This window comes from Canis lupus, chromosome 12 (assembly GCF_003254725.2).
Source record: "Canis lupus dingo isolate Sandy chromosome 12, ASM325472v2, whole genome shotgun sequence".
In the NCBI taxonomy this organism is placed as follows: domain Eukaryota; kingdom Metazoa; phylum Chordata; class Mammalia; order Carnivora; family Canidae; genus Canis; species Canis lupus.
In genome coordinates this window covers 27,317,739-27,334,435 of record NC_064254.1, presented here as the reverse complement: position 1 = coordinate 27,334,435, position 16,697 = coordinate 27,317,739, and the positions used below count along the sequence as shown (strand labels likewise).

Genomic DNA, 16,697 nt, shown 5'->3' with positions numbered 1-16,697 from the left:
TCTACACCCTGAAAGCTTAGAGAAGAATACACTTCAGGAAAATGCATCAGGACTCACTTAAGATAGAATTAGAGGAGAAATGACCGGGAAGTTCAGTCAGAAGGCTCATCATGATGAAATACTTATGCTGTGACACATTCACACACATTCTCAAAAAATTTTTAATATTCATTCAAAAATGGAAAATTTAAGACTACTTTTCATATCAATTTTATATAAAAGCATATATACAATATATGCATTACAAACATACATAAATAGATTTAAGACTACTTTTCATATCAATTTTATATAAAAGCATATATACAATATATGCATTACAAACATACATAAATAGAAATGGATAGGGGAAAAAAAGCTCTGGAGTGTTATTAGTGATTATCTCTAGTGGTAAGGTAGACAAAGAATTTAAGTTTTTTATATCGTTTTACTGTCTCTGTGTTTTCCAACTTTTCTACAATCAGTGTGTATTTTGTATTATAATCAGGAGAGAAAAAGGAAAAACTCAAAAGAGGAAAATAGTCCAGGAGAAGAGCAATTGAAGCCTGATTAATAATGTTTGTTGACAGGGAGTGAAAAAGTATGTTCTGAAATTCAGGGCTATATTGCAAAGCAAAACTCAAAGGGAGTTAGAAAGCCAAATCCAAAGGTCAATTATTAGGTTTTATCCTACTCCATTTCCTAGTAGCCTCCCCGTGTAGCTGACCCATCTCCCCTTCCTGAATCCCTTTCTCATTTAGCTTTTGAACATCAACAACTTCCTATATCTCACTAGCTACTTCTCAATATCCTTTGATAGTGCTTCCTTTTCTTGAGGAAGAGATCTACACACTGGAGGACTTAAGGGTTCAGTCCTTCCCCATCTCTCTTCTTTATCTACACACAAAACCTGTTAAGTGATCTCATCCAGTACCATCTACACTTGGATGACTCAAAATTATTTTCTCCAGCTCCAAGCTCACATTTGACTTCTGGAAGAGTATATAATTTGACATCTCCACTAGCTCTAATGGGTATCTCAAGGTTAGCATACTAAAAATAAACACTGCTTCTACCCATCCCTCTTCAATAAAACTGCCCCTCTTAAGATATTCCTGGTACTGGAACCTCCATTTACCCTGATGTTCAAACCCATAACTCTAGAACTTAGCTCCTTTCTCCTCATATACCACCATCCAAATGATCAGCATATTCTGCTAGTTCTATCTATAAAACATAATCACTCAGGATGCTTGGGTGGCTCAGTGGGTTAAGCAGGCCAGCTCTTGATTTCGGCTCAAGTTACGATCTCGGGGTCCTGGGATGCAGCCCTGCATTGGGCTCTGCACTCAGCTGGGAGTCTGCTTGAGAATTCTCTCTTCCCCCCTCTCCTGCCCGCCCTCCACCTCAGGTGCACTCTCTCTTTCTCTCTCTCTCTCTCTCTCTCTCTCACACACACACTTTAAAATAAATAATTTTTTTAAAAAATAATAAATAAATAAAATCTATCACTCATCTAACCATTTACCACCTCCACAGCTAACATTCTACTCAAATTACCATTATCTCTTATCAAATCTATACGATAACAGTGTCTCAGGTTCTTCTACTGACAAACACTCCCCATACACTCATCTCTCTCACACACACACACAGCTTACTTCCCACAGTCACACTGTGATCCTTCTAAAACATGAAGTCATATCTTGTTATCATTCTTCTGTTCAAGACCCTCCAAACTCTTACCATGGCACTTAGATTTATATCCAAAATCCTAGCCAGAGACCACAGGATCTTAAGATTTTCCCCAGTCAACTTCTCTATGACTCACTCTACTCCAGTCATGCTGGCTTTTGCTGACACAGGAAAACCTAAGATCATCTCAGAGTCTTTGTACTTGCTATTCCCTCTGCCTAGGGTGCTTTTCTTCCAGATATCCATGTGACTCACTCTCGTCAAGTTTTACCCAAATATCGTCTTCTCAAAGAAACTTTTCATAACAATCTTAGCCAAAACAGCATACGCTCCCATCACTGCCTACTGACCATTAGTGTACTTTATCCTTTAAAACATGTTTCACACTACCTAAATATTTGTTTATTAACTATCTTCTCCACTAGGATGTAAGCTTACAAGTCACTCTCTTATTCGTTGCTGAAACTTCAGAACCTAGAATAATAACCTGGTAATACAGGAAACACTCCAGAAATATTTGCTGAGCATAAGAATTAGGGAAGGGGGGGGCAGGAAATTTTAAATGTCAATGAGTGAAAGAAAAAAGGTTCTCACCAAAAGAAAGAAGTTGGAAAGAATAAATATGGAAGTGAGGCACTGACTTCACTTTTTGGATATACTGATGATACAAAGAAAAAGAGCAGGCAAAAGAAGCATCAAGGTAATACAACATCACACACAAAAAAAGGCTAAGGAGAATTTCAATGAAGTACAGATCAGGAAGGTTATTGTTACAGAGAAAAACAATGGAAGGAGGAAATCCACTAATTTGACACACCTAAGCAGAGGATGAAATGACAAGAGGTAAAAAAAAAAAAAAAAAAAAAAAAAAGTAAAGAATGACAACTGCAGTCTTTTATTTTTAAGAAGTTTAATGGTAAAAGACAAAGGTGGACAAACAAGGAAGTTAAAGGGACAAAAGATGGTTTTTCTATGTAAATGACAAATGAGAAAGGGAAATGGAAGGAGGTGAGGCAAGGAGAATCACCTTTCGAAACAGAGATGAGGGAATGGGAAGGGAGAGAGAATTTGGAAAAAAAAAAAAAAAAAGAGGAGTGGGGCAGGAGGAGTGGGGTGGGAGATAGAGAAAATAAAGGGGAGGAAGGGAAAAATCAACAAAGATACTGCATGTTTGTATGTGCTAGAAAATAACTTAAAGGGTAAGTAATGCCTTGCAGTCCCATCATACAAAAACCCCCTAAATCAAAAACCTATGATTAGAATACCTAAGATTTCATTTGGGATATTTTTCAGAGTTGAAATTTCTAATATAGCCTTTTTTATACTTCTGCTCTACTTGGCAACACATTTCCTTCACCTTGAAAAGCCCATCTTTACATTAAATCAAGTTCTACATGGTCTCTAATATTTCCAGGGCTCTCATCTGAACAAGGCCCCCAACAAGTAAAGAACCTACTTAACTTCTCTGTGCCTCAAATTCTTCAATAAAATAGAGAAAATACTAGTGGGTCAGAGGGCTACTGTGATAATTAAATTAATATATATAAAACGCTTGGAAGTTAGGAAGCCCTCTATTAACTTGTTTCAGTCTCCCCCCCTTAGATATCCACTATCAAAACTTATGTATTCCTTCTTCCTCACTGCTTTTCTTCAATTCTCCCTAGAACGAATCAAATTTTTAAAAGTATCTGAAATTTCTTTCTTCTAATCCAATCATCTGACTAAAGTAATTCACATTGCAGAATGAACTCTGTGGCAAAACCCTCCCAATTAGGTATTTGTGTTTTAAACAGTTTAATCCAACTGCTTCTGCTAAGAAAATGAATAGAAGTAAAGGAGAATCTGGGCTGTTTTACCAACACTGCCTATTCTCAGGGACCTCCCACATCTCCTCCCTCCTGCCACAAGTATTTGATATCCACCTTTTAAATTCACTAAAATGGGAACTGTGGGTTATCAAAACAATGCAATGGCCCACATTCTTTAGGAGACAGTGTATGGTCATGCCATACAGAAAAAAAAACAATGTTTTTTCCTCCCTGCCAGATTTCCAGAATTCGATGCCACTCTCATTTTGAAATTTTGGCATAAAATATACCGTTATACTCAGAAATCCTTGAGTTTGCGTTCAGATCACATTAAAATTCCTCCCATCCTTATCCACAAATGGCCCTTATTAAATCTGCTGAGTTCTGGCGCCAGTCAAGTCTATGTGAAGTCCTCCTGACACTATTACTTTATTCCGGACTATTTCCAAACTATCTTTTTGGGAAGAGGAGGTAAATCAGATAAAATAAAACCAAATGATTTGGAGTTAAACTTACTGAATTTCTCAACAACTAGAATTAGTTTAAATCACTTTAATACCATATAAAAGAGAGAACCACAAATACAGTTAAGAAATTCTTCATTTTTGACATGCCTTAATTAATGCTGGCAGTACAAAGGCCAATCTCAACTACTTTTAGTTCCTCAACATTTACTGTATTACAAAAGTTGGCATTAAGTATCAGACTTGAGAAAAACCTAAAACCATGATGCTGCACCGTTGCAGCAAGAAGCTTTAGGGATCTATTTACAGGACTGATGAAGTAGAAAAAGAAATTATATGGGTATGTCCTCCTAACAGAGGCCCCACAGCTTTCTCCTCTAATACTGCAGAATACCACCCAGCCACTATTTAGATTCCTTTCAGTGAGAGTTACTTCCTTCACGGATGATACACCTATTCATTCCTAAAAGAAGCTGTGGCATGATATATATCAGGTTGTATGTTTACATAAAATGAACCATTTGGGGTAAATTTATCATTTTGATATTAGACATTCCTAACTTGAGAAATACAAATATTGCTACTATGCACATACATCTTTTTTTCCTCTTCAATTCCTTCTCTACAATAAACTTTAAAATAGGGACGCCTGAGTGACTCAGTGGTTGAGTGTCTGCCTTTGGCTCAGTATGATCCAGGGGTCCTGAGATCAAGTCCCACATCGGGCTCCCTGCATGGAGCCTTCTTCTCCCTCTGCCTGTGTCTCTGCTTCCCTGTGTCTCTCATGAATAAATAAAATCTAAAAAAAAAAAAAAAAAAAAAAAAAAAAAAAAAAAAAAAAAAAAAAAAAACCAATGACCTTTAAAAACATAGGTTTACTGAGTCAAAAAATGAAAATATACATATTTTACTATTTTATATATCTCATCATATAGTTTTCCGTAAAGATTATAAAGAATTTACAGTACAAAGAGCTTCATATTAATAACAACTCACTGGCATGCAGTTTCAGATTTTTAAAAGAAAGAGTTACTAAAGAACCTTGAACACTTCACATATGTGTACTGCCTTTTTGTATTTCTTTAGCTCTGCCTATTCTCCCACTCAGGTTTAAAGATGCTTTTCTCTCCAATGTTTATGAATTCTTTATATAATATCTATGTTACCTACCTGATGCAAGTATTTTCCCTTGTTTACCTTATTTTAGTATTATTTGATGTCAATCTAAGCTCATTTTTCTTCAGAATGCTGTCTTCAGTTACTCTAGTACTATCAAATTATCCATCCTTTCTAAATCATCAAATTTAGAATGTATAATTTAACACATTCTAAAGTCTTATATTTAAACATGCACAAATATTTCAACTTTTGCCAAACTCAACTTCATACTTTGGGTAAAACTTATTAGTATGTCTTGGAAAGGTGATTTTCTATCAAGCAAGTATAAAAGAGAGACACTGGGTTAAAGCAAATTAGAACAGTATTTTCCACTGCAAATCTTCAGTCTTCAGTATGCTAAACAGGCATTGTATGAAGGAAAGAACTGCAAGTGGTATAATGTAATTGTTTTCCAAGTTGTATATTCTCTTACACACACACGCACCCCAAACATACACCAAAATGCTAATAATGGTTATTTTAGAGATTTTTCCTTTTTCTTATTCACATTTTCCAATCCATCTCATATAAAATAGTTCTAGAAAAAGAAGCTAGAAAGATACACATTAAACAAATGCTTTCTATGTACAGGGAAATAGTATCATTGGTGCCACTTATTTTTTTTTTTTTTTACCAAAGTTATAAATGCACACGGTTTTAAAGAGTTGTCTCTAGTTTCTAAAAATTTATTAGGAAAAACATTAATGCCCAGGACCCACTTCTCCATTTCTCCCACTAAACTTCAATTACCTCACTGGGAAAATGAAGACATGAACTCTTCATTGAAAGATTGCTGTAAAAACTGAATTAACTACATAGCTTCTAAGACAGTGCATGGTATGTAAATAATAAGATCTTAAATGGTAGCAATTATTAATGTATCTTGGAAGATTTTTTCAACTAACTTTCTGTAGCCCTAAGTGCCCTGCATCTGACCCCTTCTCAACTGTCTAAATAATTTCTCTTATTGCCAAGATCATTCTATCAAGCTAATGTAAAAGTGAGATGGTAATCATTCCCTAAAAATTTAACATTTTAATTCCATCCTAGAATACTATAAATTACTTACCTTTCAGTCAATTCCTTTAAAAATATTTACTGAGAAAAAAAAAATATTTACTGAGTACCTATTATATGTCACATGTTGGCCTAGATTATTCTAGGTACCAATGATACAGAATAGTTAAGATGAAATGACCTGGTTTCTTCAACAAATGAATATTGAGAAAGGGGATGGGGGGGAAGGAACCTATATAGACTGATACATACTTGCATACTAACCAATTGGATGTATTAATCTTATTTCAATTCCAGTTCAAACTTAAAGAAAATGTTTAGGGAACTGGGTAAAAATGAAAGTTCAATTTAAAAATATTAAAAACTTTTTAAAAAAACATTTTGCTTATTTACTCATGAGAGACAGAGAGAGAGAGAGAGAGAGAGAGAGGCAGAAACACAGGCAGAGGGAGAAACAGGCTCCATGCAGGAAGCTGGACGTGGGACTCGATCCCGGGTCTCCAGGATCGCACCCTGGGCTGAAGGTGGCGCTAAACCGCTGAGCCACCTGGGCTGCCCAATATTAAGAACTTTTAGGCTGGGTAATAATATTGTGGCTATTTTTCTAAAATAAAGAATTTTTTTAAGATTTATTTTTTATTTATTTGAGAGAGTAAGCAGTAGAGAAAACATGAGTGGGGTGTAAAGGGCAGAGGGAATGCAATGTGGGGCTCGATCCCAGGATCTCAGGACCATAACCTGAGCAGAAGGCAGATGCTAACCAACTGAGTCACCCAAGCACCCCAATCCTTGTATTTTAAAGATACATGCTGAAATACTTACAAATGAAATTATAGGACTTCTGGGCTGTGCTTCAAATAATCTTGGGGCAGGGGGGTAGGTAAGGAGTAGGGTATAAATGAAATAAAACCAACTATTAACTGTTTAAGCTAAGTTACAGGTACATGGAGGTTGATTACACTATTCTCACTGCTTTGTTTGATGTTTTCCATAAAATGCAAAATTTTTAGAAACGGTTTCCATAAAGCTTCAGCTACATTTTAATAAGAGTGAAACAAGCATTTACCATATTATCTAAGTCTTAACACTTAAGAAAAAGAAGAAGAGTATGTGGAGAGGGGAACAAAGAATGGGTTTGATTTTTAAATAGAATACCCAAGGTCAGACGGGATGCCTGGGATGCCTGGGTGGCTCAACGGTTGAGCATCTGCCTTTGGCTCTGGGCGTGGTCCCAGAGTCCCAGGATCAAGTTTGGCACTGGGCTCCCTGCATGGAACCTGCTTCTCCCTCTGCCTGTGTCTCCGCCTCTCCCTGTGGGTCTCTCATGATTAATAAATAAAATCTTTTTTTAAAAGAAAGAAAAAAGAATACCCAGGGAAAGTTAGGGACACTTGTACTGGTTATTGCACAACAGCTTCTGACCCAAAGGTTAAAGCAAAGACTGAAATCTAGGCCCCCCTCTGCTGCTCTCCAAGCAGTGCACAGAAGAAACGGTGTCTTTTTCTAATTCCCAAAAAGGCACTGTATAGTCTAGAAGGGACTGGGGAGGACACTGCTGAGATGACTTCACAGCAAAAACCTACACCAGTTGTGGCAACAGCTTTCTAGAAACACTAAGACTGAAGAAGAAACAGCCTAGGATGTCAGAACAGAATGGGAGGCAGGTCTGTGTGGCTAGATTAGGGAAAGTGAGGGGAAGAATAGCAGGTAAAACTGCAGAGGTGTAAAGAGAAACTAAGAAGGGTCTAAACTACAAAGACTTTAACTTTTTTTCTCTGCGTGAAATAGAAAAGTTACCAAAAGCACTGTGAACACAAGGGTGGTATAACCTAACTTGGTAAAGGATTACTTTTGGTGCTCTTTTCAGAACAAGAAATCTCCAAGGGCAGAAGCTGAGAAGTCACTTAGAGACTAATGGGATAATCCAGGTGAGAGATGGTAATGGCTAAGACCACAGTGGTAGTGAAAAAAATGAGAAGTACAATTAGTCAGATTCTGGATATCCTGAAAATAAAGCCAACAAGATTTGCTGACTAACTGAATATGAAAATGTGAAAGAAAAGGATTAAGTAAATAATGACTTCAAACTTTTTTTGCTAAGCCACTCAAAAGAAGGACTTGCCATTTATACAGATGGGAAAGACTGTAGGAAGAAGTGGTACAAGGGGAACTAGGAGGTAGGAAAGTAGGCACTGAGTTTAGTTTTAGACATTAATTAAGATACCCAATAGACATACAAGTTTAGAAATTAAGAAGTTGAGACTAAAGATACATATATAAGTATATATATATATATATACATATATATATGCACACACACACACATATACACACACACACACACTTAATCATAAGGAGTATTTTTTAAGATCTTATTTTTACGTAATCTCTACATCCAACATAAGGCCCAAACTTAACCCCGAGATCAGGAGTCACATGCTCTACTAAGCTGAGCAAGCCAGGCACCCCATAAAAAGGTTTTAAGTAATAAAACTGGATAAAATCAGCACAACAGTTATAGAAAAAGAAAAGATATCTAAAATCTGAACTGAGATATTCCGATGTTTAGGAGTCAGGAAAATGAAGAAGAATATTAAAAGAAACTGAAAGAAAGAAGGCAGGAAGATGAAAGAATAAGGAAGAGAGTTACAAACCAATCAAGTGAATAAATCATTTCAAGGTCAGAGATCAAATGAATTAAATGCCACTGATAAAAGAAAAATGGCCTTGATATCTGGCAGAGTGATAGTAACTATAATCCAGTGGAGTTAGATAGGGCAAAATCAGAATTTGGAGGAACGATACTGGATATAGAGAGCACAGAAAATTCCTTCCAGGAGTTTTGCTGTAAGCAAAGAGCAAAAGAATACAGTAATGCAAATATATGACAAATACATATAAAAATGTATATAAAATGAACTTCCAAACCATGATTTATGAGAACGATGAAATTCAATTGTAAAGATCTGACAGTGTGTGTCTGTGTGTGTGTATGTGTACAGACTTCAATTCTACCAGAGATAAAACAAAAAGTAGAGTAAATGTCTCATTGTGTTAACATTACAAATCATGCCTATGGAAAACAAAAAAATAAAAACCTAATCTCAAAACATGAAAATTTAATTTCATAAATATCTAAATATAGGACATAAGGACTAAAATCATACCAAAGTTTTTTTTTTAAACTACCAGGAAACACTTATTATGAAATTAAGGAAGATCAAAATGCACATTAACAAATTTTCACATGAATTAGCTCTGTACCATGGTTCTAAAAACAGGCACAGAGAAGAAGCACTTGGCTACCCACTGGCTAACTGTGGAAACCTTACAGTGACCAGGTAAACACTGTTAACATGAGCTTGAGTGTTTAGGGAATACTGGGGAGTACTTAGTTGCTTAAGGACTGCTTCTGGTTATCTAATTTTATCTTTATTTCTTAGGTTTTTTTCTTTTTTGGTGGGATAGCAGATGCCTAGAATGCTATTAAAAATGACACCATAAAAAAAAAAAAAAAAAAAGAATGACACCATAAAACAAAAGTTGTTTTGAAAAAATGCAACTTAACCATCTTGTTATACAGATCTTACCATTATTTATTCAGTTTCCCATTTCAATGAATCAGATCTCAATTATGCACTTTGTTCTATAACCAGATGTTTGGTTCACTTTTACTCAAATATAAGAGAAAACCAAAAACAAATGAAGCCAAGAGAAAAAGTTCTTAGAGGATTACATATTTTTCAGTAAGACTTAATATTCTAATCTGTAACAGCGCAAGAGAAGATTTTTAATTTTACATAATAGTAAATAAAATGTAAACTTCATGAGAGCAGGAATTTGTCATTATGATACATCCCTAGTTCCTAGAACACACCTAGAATACACAGTCCTCAGCTTTGCGCACAGTTTGAATGAACTGCATGAAAGTACGTAAAAATGTCACTGTTCCCAAGTTTCCATTTCAAGATATTAGAATTTCTACCTTAAACTAGTCTCTAATCAGGAAATTATCCTTAGCAAGCAAAGAAACAGAATAAAACACCTCTATTCCATAACAGTAGTGTTGATTGACACCTTGCACTTCAACCTGTTACAGGACTCAGAAAAAAGAATGCTAACAGTTTAGAAAACAAAGATCAGATGTATCTTACCATGGAACAACCAAATAACAACATCAAAAATCTACTCACTCAAAAAGATACACAATAGGAGGGTTTTTTATCAGGACACATGCATAGGAACTAAATTCTCTGTAGAACTGATAAATGATAAAGTCTCTAAAAGTTTGGCCAAGTATACTATCACACAGAGATTAAAGATATAACCTTCCATTTACAATTGCTTAAAAAAAAAACCAATACTTAGCAATAAGTTTAACAAAGTATGTAAAAGATCTGTACACTGAAAACTACAAGACACTGATGAAAGAAATGAAGTTGACACAAATAAATGGAGAGATGTTGCATCATAGATTAGAAGAATTAATGTTAAACACTGAACTCCTGATCTCAGAGTCATGAGTTCAAGCCCTGCTGGGCTCCAAGCTAAGAATGGAGCCTATTAAAAAAAAAAAAAAAAAAAAAAATTAATGTTAAAATTTCCACAAATTACTCAAAGCAATTAACAGATTCAATGCAATCCCTATCAAAGTTACAATGGCATTTTTCCACAGAAATATAACAAACAACCCTAAAATTTCTATGGAACCACAAAAGACCTCAAATAGCCAAAGCCATCTTGAAAATGAAGAACAAAGCTAGAAGCACCACACTCCCCGATTTCAAACTACACTACAAAAGCTACAGCAATCAAAACAATAAAATACACACAGATCAATAGAACAGAATAGAGAGCTCAGAAATAAACCCATGCATTTACATCAATTAATCTATGACAACAGAGACAAGAATATGCAAAGGAGAAAGAACATTCTCTTCCATAGTGTTACAAAAATTGCATAGCTACATGCAAAAGAACAAAAATGGACCTTTATCTCACACCATACAAAAAATCAACTCAAAATGAATTAAAGACTGGAATGTAAGACACGAAAACATAAAACTCCTGCAAGGGCAGGCTCCTTTTATTAGCCTTGGCAATACTTTTTTGGATTTAACACCAAATGCAAGGGCAACAAAAGCAAAAATAAACAAGGGGAACTACATCAAACTAAAAAGCTTCTGCACAACAAAGAAAACCATCAACAAAATGAAACAGCAACCTACAGAATGAAGAAAAGATCTGCATATCATGTATCTGAAAAGGCGTTGATATCCAAAGCATATATCCAAAGCATACGAATAGGAGCGAATAGGAGCGGAGAGCACGTGGGTGGCTGTGCAGTGGAATATCTGTCTTTGGCTCAGGTCATGATCCTGGGGTCCGTGGGTGGCTGTGCAGTGGAATATCTGTCTTTGGCTCAGGTCATGATCCTGGGGTCCTGGGATTGAGTCCTGCATCAGGCTTCCCACAGGGAGCCTGCTTCTCCCTCTGCTTCTCCCTCTGCTTCTCTCTCTGTCTCTCATGAATAAATAAAATCTTTAAATATATATATATATATATATATATATATATATATATATACTCAATAGCCAAAAACAATCCAATAAAATCATGTGCAGAGGAAATGAATAGACATTTTTCAAAAAAAGACACACAAATAAATGGACAGGTATATGAAAAGGCATTCAAAATCCCTAATCATCAGGGAAATAAATGCAAATCAAAAACAAGATGAAATAATACTTCACACCTGTTAGAATGGCTATCTTCAAAAAGACAAAAAATAACAAATGTTAATAAGGATGTGGAGAAAAGGGAACCCTTGTTCACAGTTGGTAAGAATGTCAACTGGTATAGGCACTATGGAAAACATTACAGAAGTTCCTCAAAATACTAAAAATAGAACTACCATATGATCCAGCAATCCCACTTCTAGGTACATTAACCAAACCAAACGAAAACAGGGTATCAAAAAGATATCTGGGGATCCCTGGGTGGCGCAGCGGTTTGGCGCCTGCCTTTGGCCCAGGGCGCGATCCTGGAGACCCGGGGTCGAATCCCACGTCAGGCTCGCTGCATGGAGCCTGCTTCTCCCTCTGCCTATGTCTCTGCCTCTCTCTCTCTCTCTGGGTGACTATCATAAATAAATAAAAATAAAAATAAAAAAAAGATATCTGCACTCCTATATTTGCAGCATTATTTGCAATATCCATAATAAAGAAACTAAAGTGTCCATCAATGGATGAGTGGATAAAGATGTGGTGTGTATCTAGGTAGATATACACATACGCATACACACGCACACATACATACACAATGGAATATTATCCAGCCATGAGAAAAGGAGATCCTGTCATTTGGGATTACATGGATGGACCCTGAATACTATGCCAACTGAAATAAGTCAGGAAAAGACAGAGAAAGACAAATACTACATGGTATGACTTATATGTGGAATCAAAAAAAAAAAAGTGGAATCAAACTTATAGAGACAGACTAAAAATAATAGATGCCAATTGCGGGGGAAATAGAGGTTGAGGTTGGTAAAAAGATACAAATTTTCAGCTATAAAAGGAGTATGATCTGAGGATCTAATGTAAAACATGATGTCTATAATTGACACCACTTTACTGCAAAACTGAAACTTGCTAAGTGAAATGTTCTCATCAAAAAAATATGAATATGAACACAAATATGTCAGATGATGATGTATTAATTAACTACATGGGGGAATCCTTTCACAAAGTATATGTATACCAAATCACCATGATATTCAGTCTAAATATCATACAATTTTATATGCCAATTATGCTTCAATAACACAAATTTAAAAGCTGTAACTCAAAAACATTGTCAACTCTGCAATAAATTTAGAACACATATGAGAATTATTACAACTTGAAAAACACAACAAAAGAATTTTAAAAATACTGATAAATATTCCTAGGTAAAGGTCTCAATTTAATGAGCAAAACATGAATTAATACTTTAAGTATTTAGCCTTAAAGCAACTGTATATATAATAAAGCATATCTCATTCCATTTCATAATGTAGGTTTAGAAGTCAGTACATACTTGCTTATTTCAGTGAGTCTCTCTAGGCCTTTATGATCAATTTTGGACTGGGTGATTCCTTACCAAGTTCATTTCAGCAAAGAGTCTAAATCTAAAGCCCTTCCTAAGGAAAAGTAAATAGAGGCCTCAGTGAAAAACTACTTTAATAAAGTTTATTTTTTCTGTGATACACATACGTATCTTTGTTTACAAGCATGCACCCCCTTACTTTTATTTCATGTATTTTTAATAATCTCATTTTCCTGAGATTTAACAAAATACACTCAAAGCTTGGGAAAGACATGCTAATCATTCCAAAGACATTATTATTTTTAAAAGGAAAAATAAATCATTAAAATAATTTTTTTCCAAGTATATTGCCTCAGGTCCAATTACTGTAGAGACCAAAAGCCCTATCTACTAAAACAGTATCTAAGTATATCACTAATAATGATGTAATAGTTTATTTCCTAAGATAATTCAGTCAACAGTCACTAAATTCATGTTCACCGTACTGATGTTTAAAAAAAGAGTTCTGCAACACATATTAGAAAATGACCCACCCAAAATAGTTAAAATAAAAAAAGCATTTCAAAACTACCTCTTTCTTGGGGACTATCTTATATGGATAATTACTTTCCTAAATCATCAGTGTTTCTTTTTTTAAAGCTAATATCGGGGGCACCTGAGTGGCTTAGCTGGTTAAGCATCTGCCTTCGGCTCAAGTAATGATCCCAAGGTCCTGGGGCCCTGAGATAGAGGCCCACATTGAGCCCCAAGTTGGGCTCCCTGCTCAACAGGGTGTCTGCTTCTCCCTCAGCCCCTCTCTCTGCTCATGTTCTCTCTCTCAAATAAATGAATAAAATCTTTTAAAAATACCTATTTTAAAAAGCCAATACTGGGACACCTGGGTGGCTCAGAGGTTGAGCCATTGACTCAGGGCGTGATCCTGGAGGCCCGCGATCGAGTCCCGCATCAGGCTCCCTGCATGGAGCCTGCTTCTCCCTCTGCCTGTGTCTCTGCCTCTCTCTCTGTGTCTCTCATGAATAAATAAATAAAATCTTAAATAAATAGGCCAATATTGCTTGTCCAGTAGTCAAGGTCATTTATCTGACAATTCTCCTGTGACTAAAGTGTATCAAATTTGATTTAAAGCATTTCTATCAATCAATCAATAAATAAGTAAATAGTAAAAAAATAAAAAAAATAAAGCATTTCTATCAATGTTAAACTTTAAAACTAGGAAAATTTTTCTACCAAAACCTATCAACAGATCAGCTAACCAAAATGACCTCTTTTTACATATTAGATGTACTTTTGTGACATCTGCTTATGAGGAAATCTTTTATCAAGAAATTGACTGTAATTACACCCGTGAAATAAGAAAATATGCTTCTAAGGCCAAAATTTAAATATTCAATCCCAGAATGAAAAAAAGAAATAAGGAGCTACTCCACTTCTGGGATGCCTGGGTGTGCCTCAATGGTTGAGTTTTTTCCCTCTTTGGCTCAGGTCTTGATCGGGGGTCCTGGGAATCAAGTCCCGTGTTAGGCTCCTCCTGATCAGGAGCCTGCTTCTCCCTCTGCCTATGTCTCTGCCTCTCTCTCTCTCTCTCTCTCTGAGTAAATAAATAAAATCTTAAAAAAAAAAAAAAAAAGCACTCCACCTCTGTAACAAAGCCAATGTATATAAATTCTATCTACAAAAATGTATACAACTGGATATCAATACACACTAATACACTGATTACATCTGGGGCAATTTAAGCATATGAAACAAAAAGGACGATATGAGCATCAAAAAAAAGTATAACACAATGTGTTTTTTGAATCTGTGCACCAATTATGACAACCTAAAGACATACAAATACGCTAATATTTAAAAAGAAAAAAGTAAAAAAAAAAACTAAACAAAAGAAAAATATGGGTAAGAAACTAAGATGAAGTCAAGGATGATATAAGTACCCAGAATGAGTTACAAATATTTACATTTTATGAAGCTAGAAGTCAAAGTTTGTCAGGTATTTATCAAAAACTCTTTAAAAATATGAAAAAATGGTCAGTATTCATTAAAAAGATACTGCCTCTAAATAAAATACCATTTCAACAGATATCCTTATAACAACCTTCATCAGACTTCAAGTATATACTAAACAAATGGTCTCTTAAGGAGGCATACAGATCTAAAGACATACAAACAATCAATCTCTCTCTGGGAATGAAGTGCTATTACGTATATTAACTTACCTAAAAACTAAAAAGAAATTAAACTTCACCAATATTTAATCAAGCTGACACTAGCATCCTTGTCATGTCAGTCACAATTTATCTAGAGATATCCTGAGAGAAGAGTGAGAATTCCATAAGTGATGGAGTCAGCACTCTTAAACCACTTGTTTGCCTTCAACATTTTACAGTTACAGAATGTCATCAACAGTTTTTTGTTATTAAAAAAAAAAAAAAAAACCTTGCTTGGAAAATTGGACAGCCATCTGCAGAAGAATGAAACTAGGCCTTTCTCTTACACCATATACAAAGATAAACTCAAAATGGATGAAAGATCTAAATGTGAGACAAGAATCAATCAAAATCCTGGAGGAGAACATAGGCAACACCCTTTCTGAATTTGGCCACAGCAATCTCTTGTTAGATACATCTATGAAGGCAAGAAAACAAAAGCAAAAATGAATCATTGGGACTTGAAATCACAATAAAACACTTCTACACTGCAAAAGAAACAGTCAACAAAACTAAAAGACAACCTACAGAATGGGAGAAGATTGCAAATGACATATCAGATAAAGGCTAGTATCCAAGATCTATAAAGAACTTATTAAACTCAACACCCAAGAAACAAACAATCCAATCATGAAATGGGCAAAAGACATGAGCAGAATTTCACCAAAGACCTACACATGGCCAAGAAGCACATGAGAAAATGCTCCGCATCACTTGCCATCAGGGAAATACAAATCAAAACCACAGTGAGATACCACCTCACACCAATTTTCTGTCACTCCCAAAATGAACTTAATCCTAGGCCAAAAAGCCAAAAATTTTTATCAAGATAACCCAGTAAATCACAACTCATGAGAACCAAATCTATCACAGCAACAGACTAGGGAAGGAACAGAGCCTAGAATATGGAAAATATTTCTATGATCAGTAAGTAGGCCTAGGATGCCTAGGTCTATGATTTGGGGAATCTAGGTAATTAGGCTTTCCTAATTCTCTAAAAACTGAAATCTGCCACTACCAAAGAATTATGAAACTCAACTCCTCTGGCTGGCAGGTACACTAATCACTAGGACAGGGAAGGTAAGCCAGGATAGGGCCTTAAAACAAGGTAATCTCTCTCCAGGGTCACTAAAAGTCAGCCAAACTGTCTCAACATTGAGATCTCGTTAAGAACTGCAGATGCAGCTCTCACTCTTGTATCAGAATTCCTTTTGGTCAACATCCTCAAGAGATAGCAAAATCAAGAGACAGCAAAATGAGAGCTCATTATTCATTTTTCT

The 16,697-nt window shown here is 35.5% G+C and overlaps 1 protein-coding gene across 8 annotated transcripts in view; it reads right to left on the bottom strand.

Annotated features, from left to right (window-relative positions):
- The window catches only part of PHF3 (PHD finger protein 3), a 76,987-nt gene that overhangs the window by 35,857 nt on the left and 24,433 nt on the right, over positions 1-16,697 (bottom strand). The window lies entirely within an intron of this gene.